A 17,113-nucleotide genomic window follows, 5' to 3' on the forward strand; every position below is an offset into this window, starting at 1 on the left:
AAAGCCAGCCATCACGTTTGTGCAACGTAGAAGCAGGAAGCAATCCAGCAATGCTACAGCAATGAGAAAGTTATCTTAATCTAAATAACATAGCAAATATTCACAGTTTTTGATAGAGAATGAAGATATCTTTTTAGAACTGTTATCTAATGCTCTTTGCTTTAACTGCAGTTTGTAAATGAGAAGAAGCTTGGTATTAGAAAAAAAGTATTTAACTATTCATTTGAATCCTTCCATACTTACTGAGAGTTAGGATTGTTGCTATTTCTCTGTTCTTCATCAGTGATAATATTTTGCAAGATAAATCAACATGGAAGATTCCATCAAATTAAAGCAGTTTTACTGCAGCTGTGATAATGCCTTTTAAGAACATGCATTCTGTTTTAGCTCTCTAGGTCTTTCTTTACTGTGTGGTTATAATTTTTAGGGACTTTTAATTAAAAGTAAAAAATATTTTGGAGAAGATCTACACATTTACAAAGCAAATTTAGATTTTCATAACAAGCATAGTGAGTATTTCCATACATGATTAGTTCACAAAAGGATCTTCCACGTTTCTTCTATGCGTGGAAAGTATAACAGAATCCCAGACCTGCAAGGGTTGAAAAGGGACCGTGAGAGATTGAGTCCAACCCCCCTGCTAAAGCAGGTCCCCTACAATAGGTTGCACAGGGAAATGGGTCCAGATGGGTCTTGAATATCTCCACAGAAGGAGATTCTACCACCTCTCTGAGCAGCCTGTTCTCTGTCACCATTACTGGGAAGAAGTTCTTCTGCATGCTTGTACGGAACTTCCAGTGTTCAAGTTTTAGGCCATGGCTCCTTATTCTATGCTAACCTTGTGTGTTTTCTGAAGGTGGGTACAATACAATGTTAGGTCCATTCCTGTGTCAGCGTACCAGTTGGAGAAATAGGAGTCTTCATCTCTCGGCCCCGTAACGTCTTTCTGTAATCATCTTGATACTGCGGAGTCCATAGAGTGTAAAGCAGTCACTAATTAGCAGGTCAGCCATATCTCCAAATCTAATCTTTGATTCAGAATCTCTTTATGGATTATTAGAGAATGGCGATGCAGGGATGCTACTTCAGTCTCATTTTTCCCAGCATTCACGCAGCACAGCTCTTGTAGGGAATTAGATGGTCATTTCAGGAGTGTTCTGCAGTTCTCTTGTAAAGAGAATTATGTTTCCTTTTGCCTTGAGTTTGTGTGGGACAAAGTGTATGTGAATACTTATCAAATCCTCTGTGGCACAGCTGCCCTCCTGCAGCTGCTGTGCTGTTTTGTGCCTCTTGCAGTGCCCATCTGGCAGCCCCTTCCCTGTGCTCATGTTGATGGGAAGTCATTTTGTTCAGAAAACAGCAAGTGCAGCTGCGCCAGTCTGCACCCTGTGTTACTGATCCAACCCTGTTACTTCTGGAGCTATTTAATACCTGTGCTTTGTGCACCTGCCTGGTGACTCAGTCTGGAATTATGCAGTACCTAGAGCAAGGAGGAAGGAACTCTTCATACAGCAGGCTGTTGTTTACATATGTATCAGTAAAGGCAGAGAGGAAAAAAAATAGAGCTTGCCCTGAGTCCATCATCTGAAGCAATGGTAGGGAAGTAAGAGTTTTGTTCTTCAGATCTTTTCCCCTCCGTTTGTCATGGTTTTATGATTTTTGGTTATCAGTACAAGTCTGAGTAAATCCTAAAAACAGGACAGTGAGCATGAGTTCTGGTAAACTGGTAATTCCTTGTGTAGCATGCAGTTCCACAGTAAGTAATGCAATGTAAATTTAAGATTGGGCAGATTGGGTATGAGGAACAGAAGGGATTAGACCATTCCTTCCACCCCCTCAGGGAGAGAGAGTTAGGGGCTGCCTTAAAAGAGGGGATGTAGGGCTAGAATTAGAGTCCTGAGAAATGGAGCCAGAAATAAGAGCCTGGGAAGAGAAGATGAGTGGAAGGTCACTTTGTGCTCAGCTTGCTGAATGTGAAGTAGTTGCTTATACATCAATTGCCTAAACCCTGAGGAGCCTGAGCATGTGTTCTTGTGTGAGACAGAGTATGGGCCGGCTGTGGAAACCAGATTGGCTAAGAGTACCATAGGCCCTGCCATGGCATCCCTTAAATCTTTCAGCCCATGGGCTCTGTCATCCTCCTGGAACTCCATGCTGACATCAGCAGCTACGATTTGTTTGTTACTGTGCCAACAGAAAATAATTTGGAATCACCTATGGTGTAACAAGCTTCGGGAAGTTACATAAAACACAGTCCAGTAGTTACTAGCCTTTTGGGCAGCAGTCCCAAGGCATTCTGAGAGTAGGCTTGACATTTTTTACTTAGCCTGGGAGTTAGGAGGAATGGAACATTCAAGAATGAGTTTCTCAGGTCATGTTAAGTGGTGGATACAAAATGCATTTGTAAAGCTTTACTGGATGTTCTTGTTAAAGGTTTGGTCCACATCCTTTGCCTAGCATGTATTACTGTTTGGGAAATCTGAACCTTAGAATTTACCTGGTGTTAACTCTTGACAACCTTCATCATGCGAGAAATATCATGTTGGATTTGGATTTAGTTTGTTTGTCCCCACACCCTTAAGAGTATATTAGTGTTTTCACTCAGGTTAGCTACAATTGGATGCTGTAGTGAGCAGTGGAGTTGAGCTTCAGCTGTGTGTTGTGGTAGTTTTAGTGGAATAATTTGTGCAGCTACGTCAAGTTATTCTCCATGGCTGAATTTCCTCTCCTTGAATCTTTCAGTGTATCTGTATAACCTCTCTTGAAACTTTTTTGTAAGCAATCCCTTCAGATATATGCTGCCCTTCCTCACATCACACTTTTGAGGTTAGATGTCCATTAACAGCTGAAAATGCAGAGTTCAGAAAATGGGGATCACAAATAATTTCTTTGATGTTTTTTGTTTCCTATCATGTCCCTGCACAATCATTTGATTTTTGCGTTTTCACAAAGTGTAAGTCAAGTCAGCACACAGCCAAGTGCTGCTGCTGGTATTTTGCATTTAATCTGATAATTGGACACTTTAGGTGGTAAGAAATTGGAATCATCTTCCTTCACGCTGCTCAAAGTGAAATAAAAACACACCAAGCCTTAAACTAAGGTTATGTGGGAAGTCGACCTTTAAATCTCAAACCGCAGTGAAACTCCGTTTCTAAATAGATCTTAGAGTAGATGGCAAGAGATCACAGAACTCCAGTTGAGACCAATAATTTTCCTTCACCTTCTGCACAGCAGAGGACTTTTTCCCCATTCAAGAGCCCCAGCTTGTCTTTTGAAATGATGTAATCTGTAGCTGCAGTTTTCCTTTCCCCGCGTATTAGGGTCAAACTATGAAAAACAGTGAGTTTGATCTGTCAGGCACAAAACCAAAGCTGAGCTGAGTGGTTGGGAACTCTGATTAAGGTTTGGGAACAGGGAAGCTTCTGTGTAACAGGTATTGTGGCATTTTCAGAAAATGTTTTCACGCTATTTATTTATTTATTTATTTATTTATTTATTTGAGCAAGACTTATATACCTATAAATAGCCCAATTCTTGCAGGAAGCTTTAGTTTCAGCAGATTAGTCCTTCAAAGAAAAGATCACAGAATCATGGAATCATAGAATCACCAAGGTCGGAAAAGATCCACAGGATCACCTGGTCCAACCATCCACCCATCACCAATGCTTAATTGGTATTTTCTACTGAACCTTCAGCATCTCATCTACTAAGATTAATATGGGTAACAGGAATGTCCTGTTGGGGTTAAACTGATAGGAATAGCTTGGCATCTGTTAGGAAATCTGCTGTCAAGAGCCGGTTGTGCCAGAAGGTAAGAGGTTCAGCTTTGAACACCAGAGTATCTGCTATCAGAAAGCCTTTCCAGAGGGCTTGCCCCCTCTTCACTGAGGTGGATGTCTTTGTGTTTTAGCAAACAGTGCATCAGTTGGAGTGGAGAGCTTCACTGACTGTGGTGGTATTGTACTCCTATGGAGTAAACATAAACAAGAAATGTGTTATTGAATGCAGTAGGAAATTTTCTTTTAAAGTATACAGAGAGTTAGCTATATAAATCCCAGTGATATAAAATTATTGATATACTGATCATCTTCAGTCTACTAACTCATCCTTCTGGAATTTTTCAGATGATCATGAGAAATTTATTTGTTACAGCTGCCTATGTAATTGTCCCCCACTTAAACAACAAGTAACAGCTACCCAGCATGGCTGAGATTACAGAAGGGCAGTCAGGAAACAAATTGTCCAGTACTTCTTTAAACAAAGATGAGAGAACAAGTGTAAATGACACCTGTTGAATTTGAGCACAATATTTCCTTTAAACTAATGATAATTTGGGACTGAGTGAGTCCAACTTTTCCAGGGTTCCCCTAAGAGCCATGTTTGCTTTGTTGTCTTGTGCTTCATGTTACTTTGATTTATTTAATTCAGAAATCTTTGCAGGCTATATAGATCCAAGTGAGCAGAATATTCTTAGATATACTGTTTGCAGAAACAGATGGGAGAACACATCAAATCCCATAATATCTTGTGTCTTTATCCAGAAGTTCAGTAAGCCTACTTAGTCAGTGTATAGCCAAATTATACCTTGGAGATGATGCAAAGAAAAAAGATCAGCGAGTGGATGACTTGTCTAAGTGGCGTGTCCAGTGCAGTGTTAATGCAGGTATTCAGTGTGATGTTTTTGTAAAACATTAAAATTTTTGGTATGCACAGCAACGCTCTGTTAGAGTTTGCTTTACATTAATACCTCTAGAATGATGAAGGACGAGGCAGTGGTCAACAACAAGTTACTTGCTGTGCCATAACTGATTTTGTAGCCCTCTGTCATCTCCTGCCTCACTTACATGTTTTGCTGGCAGAATACTAATGCCATCATTGTATAGTCAGTTTATCATTGTTGATCAGTCTAGTCACCCTTCTGTGTGTTCTACCATATCTGTCTTACATCCTCAAGATAAGAGAAACAGAAATGTATGCAGAGACTTATGATTTCTATTTGGTCCTTTCTTTCTATTCTGGTAGTTCTAGCTTGCTTTGCATTTTTGACTCATCTGGACTATTGAAAACCTAGCAGTTTGCTGTGGATCTCAGTTATAAACTTGGGATCTCACTTCTGTTGCTAGGAAGAACTTATTTTCAAAATACGTTTCTAAATTTTCTTGCTAAACTGTTCTGTTTTTGAATTTTGCTTTTAGACACATGAACAGAATGGAACATGGGATGCCGCTGTATCATTTAGCGCACGTAGATGCTGCCTGCAGATATCCATAGGGACTTTTAAGAGTACTTCAGGAGTGATCATTTGCAGGAAAGCCTCAAAGCAAAACATTCTTGATTTCTCTATTAACATTCAATCTAGCGTGGATGTTATAATTCCTGCACTTATACGGATCAGTATCTAATGTATCTCCCTGTTTTATAATAAATCTGTTAAGTTACGCCAAAACAATTAATTTACATATCAATTTCTTTCTTGTGTAATTGAAATTTTAATTTTCATCCATTTTTTTCACTGTATTTGAATTTTCAAATGCTGCATTAAGTCCTAGTAAGCCGGGGTGCTCTCGTCAGCAGCATGCACATATACCACCCTACAAAATATTAAAAAAAATCCCATCAGAGTTAATATTTTAAACTATAATTACATGCTGAAAGTGCTTGAGGATGTAAGAAAAGATTGGGAGTGCTAAATATTAATGTAGATGAAGGTTCAAGTAACAGTGCGTTTATGGTAACAAAGCACATAAGCAACATTCATGTTCACCACATTTATATACATGTGAATGTTTGTCCCATAAGCTTGTCCAAGGAGAGTAATTGCTTACATGGCAGTACCAGGTTGCCTCCAGCTCTCTTATCTGTAAAGAGTCTGCTGATTCTATTTGCTACTCCTAGGTTTATAATGGAAACTTGAGAATCTCATAGAAGCCGGGGTCTTGGAAGGAAGAAGAACAAAACAACAAACAGGTGGACTTAAATGCTGGAGGAAATGAATGCTGATTTTGGCAACAAAACATCAGTGAACAGATTTCTATAAATTATTTCCAAGAGGCGAATGGAGCAAAATAGAACTCTTTGGTAGCAGACCATGACACAGAAAACCTAGAGGTAATTAGATGCGTTTCCCATTAGGAAATGTAAACTGGGGCTTGTTATATGAAATGATCTAGCCAATGATCATTGTGGTTTGGCTTTGCTTTGCTAACAATAGAACCAGGCCAGTGGGAACTCAGGAAAAGAATAGAGCAGCAGAGAACAGCATTGCCCACAGCTTAAAATCTGTTCAAGAGAAGTAATGGCCAAATAAAAACAGTAAAAAACTTTATATTATATTGCTTAGTTCCACTAGGGATAATTAGCACCTCTGGGTAATAAAGTTTTGGAAAGCCGGTGTTAGCCAGTAGCCAACGATTGACAGATGGCAGCATGTATGGGGAATATGACAATAGCTGTTTTTTTCTGCAAGGGCTGGAAGTCAATGAAGTTGAGGTGTATAGTAAGCAAGCACATTGATTATTTACTGCGTAGTCTTGAAAAATCTCTGGACTATTTGATCTCTGAGGAGAAATGCATTGACGAATAGAGACTGGACAATTGCAGTTTTCTCGTTTAAAGCTCACCTCAGTGAACAAATGCTCGGACAGCTGAAAGTTTAATCTTGGGTTTCCTACAGAACAGATTTTCTAGCTTTAATAGTGGTCTGTAGAAAGTCTCTGTAATTTATACGCTTGTTTTTCAGAATCATTACCGATGTATTACCATAAATTCTGGTAATCCATTTACTTAAGAACCTGTACTTCAGATGTTCCCCCCAAATGCAGTGTGCCAGCATGTTGGTTGACCAAGCTGCTGAAAATCACAGCAACCAGCTCTCCCCAGTAAGATCTGTGCCCAAAGATAGGTCGTATGCTCTGTTACTGGGTGAAGTAGTGTACCAGTAGCTTGGCTACGTCCCATTGCATTTCATTTGTGTTTGTTCATTGTATGTGTTCAATTCTGGGATGTAATTTACAAAAAGTAAAAGATTTTTCTTCACACACATGACATATAGCATGCACTGTGACTAAGCGTGAGGTGTCTGGATAGATTGTGATCTTCATTAATCTTTCTCTTTACCTTACTGTTTCTTCCTTTTTGTAATTTTGCCACTTTTCTGTCTTTGGATGACACTTTTCTTAGCCCAGATGCCTTGTTGCTTGCTTTCTGATTATCATTTGTAATAGTTTTCATTTGGAATAGCACAGTGAGGAAATATGCTGGTATTTAAAATTTCTCTGTTTCATTCTTCTCAACTGGTGTCATAGAATATCAGGAGTGAATTGTGTACTCCGTGAAGAAGTGTTATCAGCTGCAAGTGGCTTTACTTCTCAATTCATCAGTTGCACTGTTGCTTTTATATGAAGGCTAGGAAGGATCAATTTTACTATCTCACTGTTTAAATTCAGATTTCCCAAATGAAACAAGTGCAGTCATGTGGAAGGCCGCTAAATGTCTTTGTTATTTTTATTACCCTTCTGTGGACCTCTGCTATTTCTGTTCCTCTCTGTTCTTCTCGGACAGTATTGGAGAGCACTGGTGTGGATAGGTTGTCAGCTTCTCTAATAACATCATATTTCCAGTGACACGTGCAGAGATCTCTTTTTTTCTTAGTTATTTTTTTTTTAATTTGAATTGTGCTCAGAAGATAGTACTTTAAGATTATTTTTCCTTCTGTTTGTGGCCAGAGGATATGAGAAAACAGGTAAGTTTCCTTGTCGGATTTCCATTTTCTAAGTGGTTGCTATTAGAAGGAGCCTCCACAGCAATGCCTTGAGCTCAAGGGGCATCTGAAGGTAGCAAAAGATGGGATGTTTAGTGACCAGCCTATCCCTCTTCTGGAACTGGGTGATGTGGTGGCAGGAGAGTCCTGTTGCACGAGATCAGCAGATCTTGCCAGTTAATGAAGAAGAGAGAAGCTCGTGGAGGTATCTGGTCCGACACGTACCATTGCAATAAGGTAACACAAATATTGCTCAGTAACGCAGAATTCCCTGCAGGGTGAAGATAGTTGAGTTAAAGAAGAAATAGACAAAACAAGGCATGACAAATAAATGCTGCGCCCATTGCTTGAGCTCTCTGAGCTATGTGGAATTCACAGCAATACCTTTTAAGGGTAAAATGGTGTAAAATCAGTGCATTTGTCTATCTGTGGTTTCTTTAGGCTGGATACTTGATCACAGTTGTCAGTGCAGATAACAGTGAAAGCAGAAGAGTAACACTGCTCCTGAGAGTGGGGATAGGCCACTGGAGAAGTCTTAGAAGACCTTTGTTTGCTGTGGAGGTTAAGACCTTCAGATGAGCAGCACTCTCAGAACAAAAGTAGCCCTGTGTGTTCCCAGTACCCATTCTTGTACTGAATGACTTCAGGTCATCAGGGAAAAGTAATGTTTTGAGGTGGATGTGGATTGGCTGGAACTAAAATTGGAGGACAAAAGTGCCATATCTACCCCCAGCTTCTCTTTGGCTCTCCGTGGTAGTATCCTTTTACATATCTTGCCAGTGGGCATACTCTACACAGTAGTGTGCTTACAATCTTGCTCATACTCCCAAACTTGGGAACTTCAGGTGGCAGCACGGAAGGCCAGTGACAGAGTTTTCCTTTTGTTGCTGAATCAGCCCAGAGGTCCCTCAGAGCAAAATTATATAGGTCTGCTAAATGAGATCTTACAGCGAGAACACAGTAACAACATTACAGCTTTCAAATCTTTTTGATTGAAAGCCCTAAGTCTTTATATCCAGAGGGCAAAGTATATTGCTTTCACACTTTCAGGACCCATTCAAAAATCCACTTGAAACAAGGCCAGAATGACATTGTCTCTACTCCTTTTCAAAGGGACGGGAGGGAAACGCTGAAGCAGCACAAAGGCACTATGAGAAAAAAAGTTAGGACTGGTAGGCTGTGCAAGTAGGGGTTCATTTACGCATCCTTCCACAATCTTCACTGAAAGCTACAGCTTGTCTTTTTGAGCAGCAGTCACTGCAGAGGTTATAGGCTTCTCAGCTGTGAGTGCTTACCTTGCTCTGAGATGCACCGACACATTGTAAAATCTATGTCTGGAGCACCAGCTTCCTCGCTGAGTAATTGCGAGTAAATGTCATAAAGCCTGCCGTGGATTCAGAGCAGTGGCTCCTGGCTTCCTAAAGCCTCTGCGTGGTACCACTGGAGGGCAGGGGCTTTAACAGCGTCAGCAGGAGCAGGTCAGCCCTTTCTGTCTGCTTGGCTATCAGCTGAAAGCTGAGAGGATCAGTACAGACTAAGAACAGGTTATTTTTTCTTGAAATTGGGATCTTAACATGTCTTCTAACAGCAGGTGTAGGCTCACAGAATTTAAGAAGGGTACTTATTAACTGTGTATCCTCTGCCAGTCTGTTTCTTATTATGGAGAGGGAAATCAATTCTGCTCACTACCATGTGAATGCATCAAGTGTCATCTCAGGAAGCGTTTCTTTTACCACTGAACTCTTTGTTCAGATGCATTATGTAACAGGCAAGACTTAGCAAATGAACAGAAGCACCAAGCTGTGACAAAGAGCATCGCCTTTTTCTGTGTCTCTGACACAGCCATAGTGTGGGCAGGGCTTTACTTCTGTATGTCAGCACTGACCAGGTCATTGGATTTAGGATGTCTGGTTTGCATGCATTTGCAAGAAGATGGATAATTGCAGTGCACTTTTAAAAAAGATGACAGTTTAAATTAGATTAGATATGAATACTTACATAAGGCTATATTTTGATTACCATGGTCCGATGGCTCATTTCTAAATGATAAGCACACAGATGAAAGTCAAGAATTGTCTGTGATTATCTCAGAGAGCAGAAATCTTAGAAGATCAAGCTCTATTTCAGCACTGCTTGTGTTCTGTCACCAGCGGTAATATCAAAGTAAGAGAGAGGGAGTCAGGCCTTAGTATACAAGTAAAGGAGAGCAGTGCATCCTTAAAAGGAGGAAGAGCACTGGAACCATTGCTTGAATGGCGAATGTCACTCCAAATTCATGCTTGGAGTTGATCCTCAAGACGGGTATCTTTTTCCTTTCCCAGTTCAGGCAGGGAGGACTTATCTTCCATGCCATCTGTTCCTCTGGTATTTGTGCCATTCAGGTTTGTCCATCCAGTTTAATATCTCCGTGTCTGGAAAAATGAGGAGGTAAGCAGAAAGGAGGGACAGGAAAGGAGCATATTTCCAGTCCTCCTGAAGTACCAGTTCAAAAGAGAGAGTTATCTGCAGGACTTATTCACATCATAGCCTACAAAGACTGATGTATCTAGGAGAGAAGGTAATGCTTAAGGATTAGTGCCTTATGGATTAGACAGCAAGTAGGAAAGAACTGCTCTGTCACCATAGATAAGGCATATATTCTGAAGGAAGAGTAATGCAGATATTTTAGAGAGTTGTTGTTTAATCGGGTCCACTAAAGACCACACAGAAGCATCTCTGTTATTAAACGACTGTGCTTATTCTGTAACAATCATACATAACTATTACTGTCAGTATAACTCTACTGTCTTTATAACCATTTTTCCCAGCACTGTTTGGTAGCTCAGCCTCTTAGTTTAGTGGACTCATAAAGCTCTTTCCACAGAGTAGACCTTACTGCAACATTTTTATGCTTCAGTTTGCATTAGCTCTTCCTGTTCCATCCCTCGTACTCCCCATCCTTTCACAGCTTCATTTTACTCAACAGGAAACAATATTTTTTGCTGTGATTGAGCCCATTCAAAAGTTCTTAAGCCATCTTAAACTAAGTTTTAAGTTGTATCAAATAGAAAGTTTGCATAGAAGTGTTCAGGTTGGGTGCGTTTTGCTGGCATTTTCCTGTCTTTCTGAAATGGTTTAAATCCATTAAATTTACTAGAGGTTTAAAGCTTAAAATATCTTAATATAGACTAGAGATGGAAGCGCTTAGAGAAAATCCTCTCCAAGTTTATGAAAATAGGAAGAAGTTAATTAAAGTGAAGCAAAAAATTACAAATGCTGGGAGGGAAGCACATTATGAAAGAAAGTAAATTCAGAAACAGTCTGTAACTGTACGTCCCCCAGAATGATGCTGGGACCAACCCAGGTAAAGGCTTTTACCTTATACTTGAAAGTGAATCTTTTTTGATTTTATGATTAAAGAAATAATGTGCCACTCTGGTATATCACAAACCTCCTTTCCCTTAATAACTCCTTTAATATTAGCCTTGCTCAGAAGATCTTAATGCACATGCAGTTGATGATGCTGCAAATGGCAGCAGATAGGTGAATGGGCACAGAGATTTTGATCAAGCAGATGTATTGGAGTATTTTGGTGTTGCTTTATTTCTGTATACTTATGGCAGTCTTCTGCCCTTGCAGGCAGTTCTACTTCATTCCTGTTAATCACAGAAAAGAAAGGAGGTACTGTATATTTCCCAGAAAAGATGAACGATAATATATAAAGCTATATATGATACATCCCTGGTGAGATACAGCCAATTCCACCTTTGTTTGTGTAATATAATGTAAATGCAATTTCTATATGAACAAATCTGGAAGTTTTATCAGTGATTGTAAATCAGTGATTGTAAATATTCATTTATTTTTTTTTAAATTCAATTAAGTTGTTGTTGCTAATTAAACATTTATAGTTGAATGAAGAGTCATATGAGGCCACTCCATGCCAAATGGGAACCTAAGAAATCTGCAGAGCCAAAGTCTGGTCGTTCAAGTGAGTAGGGTGAGTACAAGACTTGGTGCCCCCATGGGCTATAGGCTGGGTGTGGGTCACAGCTGCTGGAACAGTGCTAATTCCTTGCAATAAAAACAAAAATATGGTATCTGTCACAGTGTTAAGTAAATATATATTGACATAATTATTGGCGTAATTAGATTGAGACAAAACAGGTGTAGAGAAAAGGATGTAATATTTGGTTTGGAAATGTCCTCCCAAAGTTTGTTTAACATCTCGACTGTTGCTCCTTCTCTTTTTTTTTTTTTTTTTTTTTTTTTTGACTGGTGGTGGCATGCAGAATTCAATCTGAAAAGGACAGTTGGCAAAAGAGAATACAAAAGGTAGGCTACAAGTAGATCTACACCATTATTTAGGACCATTTCAGACCCTTTATAGCATGCACCTCGAGACCCTCTACTGTGTGAGAACTGGCTCAGCACAATGAATTCCCAAGTGTCGTGTCACACGTGAGGTTACCAATCTTTCATTCATTCCTAAACATCTGCAGCCTCTTTCACAGCTTCAATGAGAAGCCAAATGGGTGAATTTAATATGTTGATTTGAGGTTGACTGTTTGACTTTGCGCTGGAGCTGGTTGGAAAAGTAATCAAGCAAAGTCAAGAAGCTTTTAGGAAATCAGGCTTTATCACCTCTTACCTCATGAATGACTTCAACTAAAAAGGACCAAAAATAAACAGGTGACTTTAACATTGTGCTTTTTTTCTTTCCTTCTTTCCTTCTTTCCTTCTTTCCTTCTTTCCTTCTTTCCTTCTTTCCTTCTTTCCTTCTTTCCTTCTTTCCTTCTTTCCTTCTTTCCTTCTTTCCTTCTTTCTTTCCTTCTTTCCTTCTTTCTTTCCTTCTTTCTTTCCTTCTTTCTTTCCTTCTTTCTTTCCTTCTTTCTTTCCTTCTTTCTTTCCTTCTTTCTTTCCTTCTTTCTTTCCTTCTTTCTTTCTTTTTACTCTCGCTCTTTGTCTTTGCACTGAGACAGAGCAGCAGTTTTAAATATTCAGGAGCAGCCAAAGGCAATTTAAGAAGGTACAGTCCCTTTGCAGGTAATTACATCTCCCAGCTGAGATACAGTGACACATTGTTGGAGTGTCATCCTGCAAAATCAGAGAGGAAGAGATAAGTTACTCTTCAAAACAACTATCCAGTGCCTGTCTAGGCAGAGTGTTTGCCTTTTTCACAGCAGGCTGATTTATATGCAATTTATGATGGATTAGATACTTCTCTGTAGAACATACGTACCCATTTGTTCTTATCCTTGTATTTATTTGCAGATATATGTTAGTTATTCCTGTCCCACGTGTAGTTCTCTTCCATAACCTCCCTCCACACCACCACCACCATGGTTTATATCATGGTTTGCTGAACCATCGCTACCATTCTATTATATTAGCAGGGATACATAGGTGCTATCTTCAGACTTAGAAACTTATTTTCAAAACCTTTGACGTATACTAGAAAAGAAACAATTAACTGTGGCATCATCCAAAAGGTGGTTCTGTATCGCCAATGTTTGTGTGATGCAGGAATTTTGTATTAAAGAGTAGGAGTAGGTGACAGTTCCTGTAGTCAAGATAACTTCTAATATGAAGCAGTAATGCAGTAAGTTGGTATTTTGAGTTTGCCTGGCTTGGAAATCAATTAGGCTGTCCTCTCTCCCCTCATTAAAATTCTTCTAAATTAAGGTTTTACAGTGTAGTGGTTTCTTGTTGTTGGTTGCCCATATTTTCTGTCATTAGTGGAAGGGTATTGCCATTGATTAAGTTAAGTTGCAATGAATACAAACTTGGGGTTGACTTGATACAGAGTGACCAATTTTACTGTCTCAAATGCTGTTGTTTTGCAGAACCTTGTAATTCCAGGGTGTGTACACATTGTTTCACAAGCCACAGAAGTACTGGGCAAGTTAGTTCAAAATTGATTGAAACATTATAAGATGATAGGAGAGGAGGGAAAATAATTTCCAGAGACCGTTTGGAAAGACAGAAGACTTTTGCTTTAGGAAATACCAAATCAGGAATGATTTGATAGAGAGAGAAAATGGTGTGTGTACTTGTATATGTATATAATTTCAAGTCCTTACTGATAGACATGTTCAGGGAAGCATAATTTAGGATAAAGAGATATGAAAAATGTTGCATGATATTTCCAATTATATAAAAAGAAAGCAGCCTTTCTCATTATCCTTCTCATTTAAGAAAGTGCGAAGGCCTTCTATTAAATCCAAAGATTTCCTAATTAAAAAGAATGTAATATGCAACGTGGTTAATTTAGCTGTGCTTTCCAACTTAACTGCTGATTTTGAATATTTGAAACTCTTTTTAAAAGTATGCATCATAGGACACCAAAAGTAAATGTTTCTACCAGTTGGTCAGCTGATACCCTGTGTATACAAAACATAAATTATTATGAAGGGATGGAATCAGTTCTGAAGCAAAGCATGAATCACACAACAGAAGGTGCCTCAATACAACTGCAGGAAAAGCCTTGACAGGCAGCGGAGACTAACTCCTGAGTATTTCAATAACAAATGGCTGTCGTTTGGAATTCAGTGTAAGGGAGGATTGATAGTTGAAATGGTTGCACTTCTGAGCCCATGCTCACACAACAAAGGAAAAAAATACCTTTCAAAGCAGGTAGAAAATACATCAGGATTTGTGGTGTAGCAATATCTTCTATGCTTGATGACAGATCTTGCAAGAGAGCCTCTACTAAAATTATTGGGAGGAGCAGGTATTTGACACTATTTGGCCACGATCCTTTCCTTTTCCCTGTAAAACATAAAAGGCACATTTACAGTGTTTATTAGTTCACATTCTTAGATGTCAGCCACATCCCAAAGCCTCGTGGACTCACAGTGCCAGCCTGACAAGGCAAGCCCTGTCTCAGATTTCTGCACGTTATAAATGTTATCTGATGGGCTGATCTGACTCTGTTTCACGTACCTTTGGCTTTCGATCATTATAGACTTCTTTTGTGCTTTCTTTGCTTCCTTGCTGCATCTGCAGGATTTGTCAGCCTTGCCAGTGCTTTGTTCCTGCTTCTCAAGTTGTCAGATGACTACACAGGCAGTCAGAAAACGCATACAGAGTTGACAAAGGTTTAAGCTATTTATTTTTAACCTGTAACTGGCCTCCTTATGGCTGTGTGGAAGGGAATGAAAATTAACACGTCACTGATTGCTTAAGGAGTCTTGAAATGCTAATTGCAAATTGCTGTTAGTTATGTACAGAGAAGCTCGATGAAATATAGACTTATTTTCCTTCCTTACTTTAATGACATTTCCCCAGCTACCAGTGGTTTTCCCCATAGTTGCATAATCTCTGACCCTAATGCAGTCCTGCTTCACTGCTGCTACCAGTGTTTTTCTCTCTGGATTCTCTACTTGAAAGAGAATTAATTTAGAGTGATTTTCTCGATAGGTATTTAACTTGAAGGCATTGCTCTCTCTGTCCCAGACCTGACAAGGTGCTTAGGTGTCTGAACACTGGCACGTCCTTTGTGGCAGTGGGTCTCTCTTTACAAACATTACTTTGCTTTTCAGGTCAGCACACTGCTGGTAATAACATCTAGAACACTAAATCTGGTAAAGATTCACGCATCCAGAAGTTCTTTGTCACTGTGCACAGTGATTTGCTATTTGCTATTAGAAATTAGATTTCTTAATTCTAATGCTCAGCTGATGCAGAATGCTACACTGAAGCTTTAAGTTTATATCCTGAACTTGGCCTGATGCACTCCAGGTGTTTGGTAACATTGGTGCAAAGAGGCAGGAGAAGCTCTTGTTGTGAGTGGTAAGGCTGCCTTCTTCTGCACCTCTTGGTTGGTCACACAGCTCCAGAAGAATGCTTAGGTCCCTTACAGGTGTGTAGCGTAAACATCCTCATACTATATAATCCCAGTAATGGAAATTCTCTGCATGAAGAAGGGAGCTATATGGGAAAAGGATTTCCCTGCCATTTAAGCCGCATGGAATAAATTTGAAAGGAAATCTGTGCTATATTACTTGAGAAGAGGTTTAAGAGCAAGGAAAGCATTTATAATTCCATTTTAAATGAAAAGGAATTAGGCAATATTATATTTGTTGAAGTTTGTATTATAAAGCATGTATGAAATAATCAATGCTAGTTAAATATCTGTTGAATTTCTGTGGCTGAAATGACACACCACAGGTATAAGCTGATGTATGTTGATGCCAGAGAATGCTAAGGCAATTCAGGAAACTTTTTTTTGCCTCATTACTGCCAAAAACAGATGTTTCATTCCTCTTCAATAACCACACAGGTGCACTTAAAATGAAAGGAGTACTTTGTATGAGGAATTCATTATTAAATATGTAAATGCATGCACTTAGATGAGTATTTACTTTAGATGTACAAGTCGTACAATTTGTAAATAATTGCATATACACCAGGAAAACACTAGGCAGAAAATAGTGTAAACAGTACGTAGTTAATTTCTAAAGTCTGTGGATGTTGTGACTGAACCTATACTACCCAGGCATAGTGTAGAAATGGAATATTTGCATTTAACACTGCTTTGTGCCTAAGGACAGCCCCTGTGTGTATTTGCTCTCTTCCAAAAGGTCACTGAGTCCCACGTGTAAGGTATTCTGTTGGGAGTTCTGATGTCGGAAGTTCCTGGGCTCACAGTGCTTCTGCCTTGCAGGCTTCCATGTGATATGTCTTCCTTTACTTTTCTGTCACTGTCATTATCTTCACTACAAGAGATGCCAAAGACCTGAACTGCGAATTAACGTTGTTCCTGCGTGCCTCCTGGGTGGAGACATCCAGAGGAACCATTTTTCTTACATGGGATGAATTCCTCTTGAAGTTTCTCTGATCTCCATCATCTTCCATTCAGATCTGTGCACTGACAAGGCCTCTAGCAAAACGAGTTTGATCAGAAGCAAGATCGTGCATGTGGTAGCAGTTCCCTTTGGATTAGCCAGGGTCTTCAGATAGAGTTTGCGCTGGCTTTATTTCTTTTAGCTGGCTGCAGATGATGCCTAATCCTTCGTCATGCCTGTGGTGCTAACATGATCCTCAACACTTCCTGAACAAATTTGGACAGTCAGAGCGAGTCCACACCCAGGCAGCAGGAAGAGCTCATTCCACACTACTACTTGTGCACAGCCATGGCATTTGCATTGGCATACAGGGAGCCTTAAAGCTGGGTTTACGATTTTATTGACCATAGGCTGAGTTCGAAGGCTGCTTTGGAAAGCTGTTAGCTCAACTTCCTTTGGCCATTTTTTTCTGACTTCAACCTTGAGCTCTTCAAAGGAATGCTTCCAGTGGACCTGGAGGAGAGCTCAGAATGGCAGCATGGGAAGGTTTTGTCACAGAGTTGCTGCTGCAGGACCCAGTGTTGTG

General features: G+C 39.7%; 1 protein-coding gene and 1 long non-coding RNA gene across 2 annotated transcripts in view; one reads left to right on the forward strand and one right to left on the reverse strand.

Annotated features, from left to right (window-relative positions):
• PCDH15 (protocadherin related 15) overlaps window positions 1–17,113 on the forward strand; it is a 990,968-nt gene that overhangs the window by 51,113 nt on the left and 922,742 nt on the right. The gene's annotated exons all lie outside the window — the stretch shown is intronic.
• On the reverse strand, window positions 3,441–14,808 carry LOC121111068. Its single transcript, XR_005860672.2, has 5 exons — window positions 14,684–14,808; window positions 14,363–14,509; window positions 9,758–10,170; window positions 7,117–8,030; window positions 3,441–3,966 (listed from the first exon to the last, which is right to left on the reverse strand). It is a non-coding gene; the product is annotated as an uncharacterized LOC121111068 (long non-coding RNA).

Source organism: Gallus gallus, chromosome 6 (assembly GCF_016699485.2).
Source record: "Gallus gallus isolate bGalGal1 chromosome 6, bGalGal1.mat.broiler.GRCg7b, whole genome shotgun sequence".
Classification (NCBI taxonomy): domain Eukaryota; kingdom Metazoa; phylum Chordata; class Aves; order Galliformes; family Phasianidae; genus Gallus; species Gallus gallus.